At 46.2% G+C, this 9,134-nt stretch overlaps 1 protein-coding gene across 2 annotated transcripts in view; it reads left to right on the forward strand.

Annotated features, from left to right (window-relative positions):
• LOC119296161 (pentatricopeptide repeat-containing protein At5g18950-like) overlaps window positions 1-3,141 on the forward strand; it is a 7,168-nt gene extending 4,027 nt beyond the window's left edge. Inside the window, exons 2-3 of one of the 2 annotated variants that reach the window (XM_037574550.1) lie at window positions 2,727-2,776; window positions 2,994-3,141. The gene's annotated coding sequence lies outside the window, so the exon portion shown is untranslated. Of the gene's footprint in view, window positions 1-2,726; window positions 2,954-2,993 lie in introns of those variants that run through there. The other variant, XM_037574549.1, reaches the window with a different exon arrangement.
• Window positions 3,142-9,134: the final 5,993 nt, after the last annotated feature.

The raw sequence follows: 9,134 nt of genomic DNA on the forward strand, positions 1-9,134 counted from the left end.
CCCGCAATGCCCAGACGCGCTCTTGCAAGCTAGTATTTTTCCGATCTCGCCTGGTTGCTTGGGACGGTGGCGATTTTGGGGGGAGGGAGGCTGAGTCCATGCTTCCTGGACGATCCGCTGTGGATGGTGCGGGTCGCCGCCATGCCCTGCATGGTGGATGTGCTCTGGAATTACTTCACCATGACCACCGCCTCTGAGCGCGCCGTGCATGACGCGGGGCTGGGCAAGGCCTTCGGCATCCCGGAGATGGGCGACTTCTTCACCAGACACCAGATTTTCCGCGCGGCGGCGATAACATCAAGCTCAAGTGCTCAACACCCGGCTCATTGCTGATATGCATGTGTCCAAGATCCGTCGCATGGCTGAAGCCTGGGACTGGTCAGTCCGCCGCCACGGTTCCTCCGTCAGCATCAACGTCTTGCTCCTTGAGTGCAGCGTCCAACCGACCAAGCTTACACGCACCGTCTCACTCCCAAGGAAAACCAGCCACTTCATCATCGTTCTAGCTGCCTCCGCTTGCATTTCTCGGCCAAGCACCAGTGTATCCGGAGTCTTGCTCACCATCGCAGATCAATGTGCGGACTCGAGCATCCTCTCCCAGCAAGACAATAAGTATCCATCCATCTTTACTAATTCCTGCAGTAGATCTATTTTTGACCAAGATTGCCCCACTCACTTGCCCTGTTTCTTTGTAGCATAACACATTAGTCCCTGCAAATTTTATAGAACTGATGTGCAAACAAATAATGTACGAGTATCAGCATTCTCTCTTGGTGCTAGGCAGTGAATACTCATTTTGTCTTTGCTAAATTTCTGCATTAAATTTACTCTAGAAGGGATGGACGCCCCTGCTTTATTTGCTCTGTTTGTTTTCAAACGCAAGAACCTAGGTTCTGTAAATTTATAGAACTGATATGTAAGCCAAGAATATGTGGGTATCTGCACTCTTTGCTTTTAAAAAGATGAGATGTGTGGAAAAAAACTGATGTGGAAACCATGGGCGCTTCTTCCAAATTCAGTCCCATAAAATGACAATATAGTACTGTATGAGTAAGGCCAAATGAAACTATGTAAGCGGGCGCAGCAAAGCGCCCATGTTCCTCTAGTATGGACTGCGTACGGAGCAAAATGAGTTAATCTACACTCTAAACTATGTCTGTATGCATCTGTATAGTCCATATTGAAATCCCTAGAAAGACTTATATTTAGGAATGGAGGAAGTAGAAAGAATTTCAAACTTGTTCGTGAGTCGGTCAAGTTCCTGAGGAAAGAAAATGCAAAACCTTCTGCTTAAACGGGACACTGGAAATGCTTTCCACATCGTCGCAGTTTTTACCTGGGATATCAACTGGCTTTGTTCGTTTAATCCCCGCCCCGCCATGCACGCCCCCGCCGGGATCGGCGGGGTTTTGGCCTAATCCACGTGGTTTTGACCCCGGTCAGGGTAGGATCCCGACCGGCCTTATATGCGTCTTCGGTTAAACCCGTCCGGGTTGATATCCCATCCAAATCCACCCCAAACTGCAGGGATTCCACCAGGTTTTAACCCATATCTCCCCACCCGTGGAACAAAACCACTCGTCTCAGTCTTCTTGGCTCGAAAGAAAAAGGAAAGGGCGAGAGTGGCGGTGGCGCCGATGTCGGCGGGGAAGAACTGGGCGACGGCTAGGGTCCGGAGCGGGCGATCTCTCTCGGTCTCTCCTCCACTGAAGACCGGCAGTTGCGCCATCCTTCTAGCTCACCCTGCCTCCCCCCAAGTCAGCAGCCGATCCGCGACCCTCTTCTTCCATCCCCGACGCGAGCTCGGTGGCCACAACAGCCAATTCTAGTGTCCCTCCCCAACGTTTCTAAGCTGGTAAGATCTTCTCCGCACCCTTCGTTTCCTTCCTCTTCTTCCTTATAATTTCTAGGGTTTCCCATCCCGTTTCCACCGGTGACAAGTGCCGGCTTGCCGACGAGGCTCCACATCTCCTCTCTACTTACTTCAGCTGCCCACTACCCTTATTTGTACTTGCTCCACCTATGATTTGGTGCAAATAGTGTACCTAGTTGAATCTAACCAAATCTGCTACATAGTCGAACTTTTTTGTCAATGGCATTAGCAGTGCACATATATGGTACTCCTTTGACAAAATATATACTCCGGAGTAGTATTTATTTGTCCCTGATATTCAGTATACTATATACTCCCTCCGTTTCAAAATAGATGACCCAACTTTATACTAAAGTTAGTACAAAGTTGAGTCATCTATTTTGGAACGGAGGGAGTATGTAGCTACCTATAGAGAATCAATGAGATGCAACTGTAGCTATATAGTTTTGTCAATGATTTTCTTTGGAGGTGAAAAGAAAAATTGAGTTTTATGTAAGTGAGGTGCAGATCAACTACATGATTTTTTTCCGGATAGTGGAGGTGAAGAGAAATTTAGGTAAAATGGTCTGAAATGAAGGTATCTTGAAGCCGTGTAACTCTGATAGTGCATTTTACTAATTCAGATGCAGAAAACAAGGTAACATAGATGCAGGAAGTTAGAACTCCTTTGCAAATTACTAATTTCCCATGTGAACTTTGAAGTGCAATGAAGGAACCAAGAAAGTTGCAAAGAATCTTTAGATGGCAGTCACGACGCACTCCCAAAGCTATTAGCTGTTTAACTGAATATTTTCATACATGTGTTTCTTTTTAACTTTCTGACGAAGGTTATTTGATTCTTGTATATTACTAGGAAACTATCGAAATCGGCTCCGCGGATCCGAGAAAGGTTCGAACTTTGAGGTGCGCTCGAAGAACCATGCCAAACTTTAGTTCTCTGTGTTAGGATTTAATTAATCCTATTAATCTCTACTTTTTCTAAAGGAGGCAGTTGCCTCGTGTCCCTTCGAAGACACCCCTTCGGGGGCTATATATATGTGTAACCCATCATCAATGAGAACAAGGATTCACTTTTACTTCTCTGTCTCCCTCTCTCGTTTCTCTTTTAACACGTTATCAGCACGCTCCCGGCGGAGCGATTCTATCGGCGTACAGCGAAAGAAAAGGGCCATGCCCGAGACAGCGGTTACGCACGCACGGAGGCGAGGGCTATTCCACGAACTCAATGGCCCTGGATCGCAACGGACTCCGACGCTGCCGGCCAGGCTGCCGTGCCTGCAACACTCTTGACAGAAAAGAAATCCAAAGGAGAGCGACATCAACTCAGAAGATCTTCAATTCCATCTTCCAGAGCCGTTAGCCTTCAGAATACCAAGAAGAGGGAAGGATTAGGAACGAAATCAAAGATCGACAAGAAACAAGGTGCTTCTTTTCCGATTTCTTTCCTGCACACAACGAATGCTACATGGAATCATTCCCTTCGGCTCTTACCTGGGATCGTCCTAGACGACGTCCGCTCTTCGCCAGACCACAACAGCCGACGGCGCTCGGTTTAGGCTGGCAGTGGCTTGCATCCTCGCATGCCACAGCGCGAGCGAGGCAACGCCCTCCGGCGCGCAGCCAGGCGTGCAGCGCGTGCGCGCCGTACTCCGGCTCTCGCGCGGCCCGGCAGAGCGTTTTGGCGACGCACTCCCCGGCGACGGCGCTGCCGCACATCGAGTCGCATCGCGACGATGGCATCTGCTTCCTTTGGCCTTGGCCCCACGCTGGACCGAGACACCGGAACCACCGGTTTCGCAGCCGCTCCGCGACGCGGTCGCTGCCCGCGCGGAGGCACCTGAGGCCGCGGCTCCTAGACCGTCCTCCGCGGTGAAGCCCCTTGGCGCACGACGCGGCCACCGCATCTGACGCGGAGCGACTTCGTCCATGGCCTCGCCTGCCGAGGGAATTGTCGCGGCTTCCGGCCGGCGCCCCCTGGAGCGCGCGCGCCGCGGCGGCTCGTCCCTCCGGCGTCGGTGACTTGCTCCATGCGCGTCAGCAAAGCAAGGCGACGCAGTCTAGCGCGACTCCTTCGGGCGCGCACGCAGCGGCGTCCTTCGGCCTCGGCGCCCGCAAGGACGGCCCACAACCGTGACGCGGAGGCGACGACGCGGCCCTTGGCTCGCATCCGAGCAGGCGGCGCCCGAGGCAACGGCCCTCGGCTGCCCCCTGTAAAGCCGTATGGGCCAGAAGGCCCATATGTTTTTGGTCCATTTTAAATCCTGGACGATTTTGCCGAATTAATCCTACATTTTTCTTGATTAATTTCGCATTTTGTTCTATTAACAGCAGTTCAACTCTGCTTTAGACACTGTTAATTACAGTACTTAAATTTTAGTACTGTAAATATGTTGAGTACTATGTATTCCATATAATATGTTGATGTAATATATCTCCATGTTTCTTACATGTTGAGATTAATTACATCTATTATTGCAATTGAGATTTGTTTTTATCTCTTGCAAATATAAATTTAGTACCTCTAGAGTACTTATTTGCAATTGAGAATTTTCTTCTCTCGCAAAACAATCTTATTGCGATTGAGATTAATTTTCTCTCGTAAAATATTAATTCACTTTGTTGAATTATCTTGCAACTTGATACAACATCATCTCATTTAATTTGAGGTCTATACAATTCAAGTTCTCACTTGAACATCAAGTTTACAACATCATTACTATTCATTACAATAGTAATGTATTTCCGTTGAGTATGATGTATTCCAGAATGTATGTATCTCCATGTTCGCTACATGTCGAGATTAATACGTCTATTTGCAATTGAGATTTTCAATTTCTTGCAAATACATATGCAAAATTCAAGGTGTCATCCTTAGCAATTTGAGGTTCACACTAATGATTTCAAGCCACCTTCTTGAAATCTATTAATTTTGCAACATTAAGATGTATTTATATTACGTAATCTGTAATATAAATAAATTACCGGTTTTTCACCGGGGATGGTATGTTTTATGTGTTTACCATATTGACATTCTTCATGAACATGTCACAGCGGTCGAGATTGATTTCTCCCGCACAACAAACTTGTAAATTTTTGACAATAATATCTACCTCATTATATTAGGAAAACACAAGGTAATGAGTTGGATCTACTGCCCATGTGCAGACTATCTATATTACTGTGAGATCTATATGATCTTCAATGTGTTATGTTCCCACAATTGAGGTTGAGCATTTTCGAGTTATACACTTGAGTCAAATTTTTAGATTTTGATTACAAAACCATGATGATTTTTAATTTACTTCTTGTAAATTAATTATCTCTGGCTTGCCCCTATAAGTAATCGATGGCTAACAATTTGAGGCACTTGCCCTAGATGGCCACAACTTACTTAAGCGGGTCATGGACATCAAGATCAGTCTTGCATCCCATGGGATAACCCGTGCAATCCAAGCCACGCTACCGGGACGCAAAGGACCTCAAGGGTAATGGTTTGGAACTCACTTCAAACCCTCAACCTGCCACGAGACCCTATGATCATGGAGAGCATGATGGTTGAATATGAATCAACCGACATGTTTGAAGACTATACATTTAGTCCCTAGTCTCCTTAGTGATCTATTTATTTATGTCCATTTATGATGTTCTAATAAGAACATGATTATTGTTGTCATCATATATTGTATATCACAATATATTGTATCAGCACTTTGATACAAATTCATGTATATGTATTCTATATATCCGACGATGATTTTCTTAAGAATCTTCATGTCTATATATAGATTTCTACGGGAGTCAATCCGATGAAAAATGATATGTGCCTTGTGGACATATGCACCACAAACTCTATACTCAGGAAAGTCCAATGTTTCCACTCTCATTGAGAGAAAGGAGATATTTTAAAATCACTAGACGTGATGAGGTATTTCTTGGCTCAACTAGAGTCATATTACTATCCCTGTGGGTACTCGAGTAATGTCGGGATGCTTTATTGCTTCCCAGGTTTAACTCGTACCCTACTAAGCTATAGAGATATCCGTCAAAATAGTTTCCATAGCGAAACTTATGATGACAACAAAGAGAAATAACTTCTCTTTACTATATGCAACGGATATGGCAAGCACATTCTCTGTGTATCATCTGGATTGTACTACACATACGACACAACCCGTAGCACATGTTGCGTACGAGATAGTTTTTCAGAGTGTCTTGTACATGACAAACTTGGCATACTCGCCTTGGTCATCGAGACATTGGGTTGAAACCGAAACTATCAGCAATTCCATTGGTTTATGATTATTATGATGCTAAATTCTAACAATATTTGGATTTTGTGTGCACTACATATGACACAGGGAAGATAATTTTAAGGATTGCGCACCTTAAAGTTTATGCTGAACCACTCAGACTCCTTGAATGCATCAAGTCGAGGTAAGTGGTTTTTCCCAACCATTGACTAGACTATTCAGGTATCCATGGTTTTCTAAAGACACATCTACATGATGGTCTCAAGTGTGCTTTATTCACACGAAACCATTGCCTCATTATCCTGACATCGATTTCAAGCAAATCGAATGGATAGCATTTGCAGAATTCTCCTTGAGTGCCTTTTTCTATGGCCCTCGGATTGAAGTTTAGCAATTTGTCCTAATGTCTAGACTCAAAATGGTTTGGTAGAATCCCATCCAAAGAATTGAGCTCATTGCATGATCTTTACTTTCAAATTGCAACTTACCAACTTTACGTTGGAGTCATGAAGTTTTACACGCCCATGACCAAACTGCATAATTTTATTCCCCTCTATCTTTGATACGTGGAAATCTACCAAGTATTTCCTATCTGCGGTAATTCGGTTACACACCGATATCATCACCCCGACATACATCATTGGCCCCTCAACATATAGTTGGGATCTATGTGAGGAATAACTGTATTACCGCCAATACCTCAAGCCCCTCACATGGGGAGTTATTCAAGGCCAGTATGTTGATTCAATGAGGAATATTTCCAGGCATTAGGGGGAGAATTCAAGTACCATAAAGAATGCCAGGAAATTAGTGGAATGTTCAACACATTTCTGCCTCATATCCACGTAATCAAAGAGCTGAACCATGTGTTCAGAAGATTTGCAACATATTGCAAATAACCTGCCAGATTCATTTACTGACTATAAAGGTTTCACACAATCCTACATGCCTGAAAGAGTGGAGTGTGACGCCCCCGATTCAGTCGTACACTAATCATGCATGCAAATGTGTACGATCAAGATCAGGGACTCACGGGAAGATATCACAACACAACTCTAAAACATAAATAAGTCATACAAGCATCATAATACAAGCCAGGGGCCTCGAGGGCTCGAATACAAGTGCTCGATCATAGACGAGTCAGCGGAAGCAACAATATCTGAGTACAGACATAAGTTAAACAAGTTTGCCTTAAGAAGGCTAGCACAAACTGGGATACAGATCGAAAGAGGCGCAGGCCTCCTGCCTGGGATCCTCCTAACTACTCCTGGTCGTCGTCAGCAGGCTGCACGTAGTAGTAGGCACCTGGTGTAATAGGGGTCGTCGTCGTCGGTGGCGTCTGGCTCCTGGACTCCAGCATCTGGTTGCGACAACCAGAAAGAAAGGAAAGGGGGAAAAAGGGGGGAGAAAGCAACCGTGAGTACTCATCCAAAGTACTCGCAAGCAAGGAACTACACTACATATGCATGGGTATATGTGTAAGAAGGCCATATCGGTGGACTGAACTACAGAATGCCAGAATAAGAGGGGGATAGCTAGTCCTATCGAAGACTACGCTTCTGGCAGCCTCCGTCTTGTAGCATGTAGAAGAGAGTAGACTGAAGTCCGCCAAGTAGCATCTCCAAGTAGCATCTCCAGTAGCATCGCATAGCATAATCCTACCCGGCGATCCTCCCCTTGTCGCCATGTGGAAAAGCGATCACCGGGTTGTCTGTGGAACTTGGAAGGGTGTGTTTTATTAAGTATCCGGTTCTAGTTGTCATAAGGTCAAGGTACAACTCCAAGTCGTCCTGTTACCGAAGATCACGGCTATTCGAATAGATTAACTTCCCTGCAAGGGTGCACCACATAACCCAACACGCTCGATCCCATTTGGCCGGACACACTTTCCTGGGTCATGCCCGGCCTCGGAAGATCAACACGTCGCAGCCCCACCTAGGCACAACAGAGAGGTCAGCCCGTCGGTCTAAATCCTATGCGCGCAGGGGTCTCAGAGTCTATCGGAAAGAAGTAACGAAGGGGGAACACAATAAATAACAGAGCAATCAAATGTAACACAAAGCAAGATGCGGCAATATGCGGTGCTAGGGGTGACCTAACGTGGTATTAGGTGATACCGGCGAAGGGGGAAACATCCGGGAAAGTATTCCCGGCGTTTCGCATTTTCGGACAAATGAACCGGTGGTGAAATGTTGTAGGTTTGCTATGCTAGGGATGTGAGGCGGGCGAACGGACTGCGTATCCGAATTCGTCTCGTCGTTCTAAGCAACTTTCATGTAGAAAGTTTTTCCATCCGAGCTACGGTTTATTTATTATGATTTTTCCAAGTTTTAGCAATATTCCAAAATCATTATTAATTCAAATTAAATAGCTAAATGCTAGGTGCACCCAGCTCTGCGTACACAGAAGTGTACCAGAGGCTGACAGGTGGGCCAGGGGTCCCAGTTGACCAGTCAACATTTGACTGGTCAACAAGGTGTGGGGCCCCCCTGTCATTGGCTGTTACATTAACTAACTAGTTAATTTAGTCTAACTAGGTTATTAGGGTAATAGATTTTAATTAGTTTAATTAAACCTAATTAATTAAGTTAATTAATTTAATTAACTATTTGATTAATTAATAATTTTAATTACTTATTATCATTTTTTATTCTTTTTTTTATATAAAAATCGTTCTGGGGGGTTTGGGCCCCGACTGTCATTGGCCCCAGGGGCCTAAGCGGGCGCAAGGGCTTGCTGGCGTGCGGGCTAACGGGCGTAGGGGCGCCTGGCGCGAGGCGAGCCCAGAGGCTTCTCGGGCGAGGCCATGGACGAAGCCGCCGGCACCCACGACGTCGGCCAGGAGAGGCGGCGGAGGGCCGCAGGTGGCGCGGTGGTGGAGGTAGTGGCGGGGCTGGCCGGAGCAGCTCACAGGGAGGGGAGGTGAGGCGAGGCACGCAGCGGGAGTGTGAGCGCGCGTGCGCACAACGGCTATGGCCGCGGTCGTCGAGCGGGAACCCAGGGGAAAGAGG

Source organism: Triticum dicoccoides, chromosome 4B (assembly GCF_002162155.2).
Source record: "Triticum dicoccoides isolate Atlit2015 ecotype Zavitan chromosome 4B, WEW_v2.0, whole genome shotgun sequence".
Taxonomy (NCBI): Eukaryota; Viridiplantae; Streptophyta; class Magnoliopsida; order Poales; family Poaceae; genus Triticum; species Triticum dicoccoides.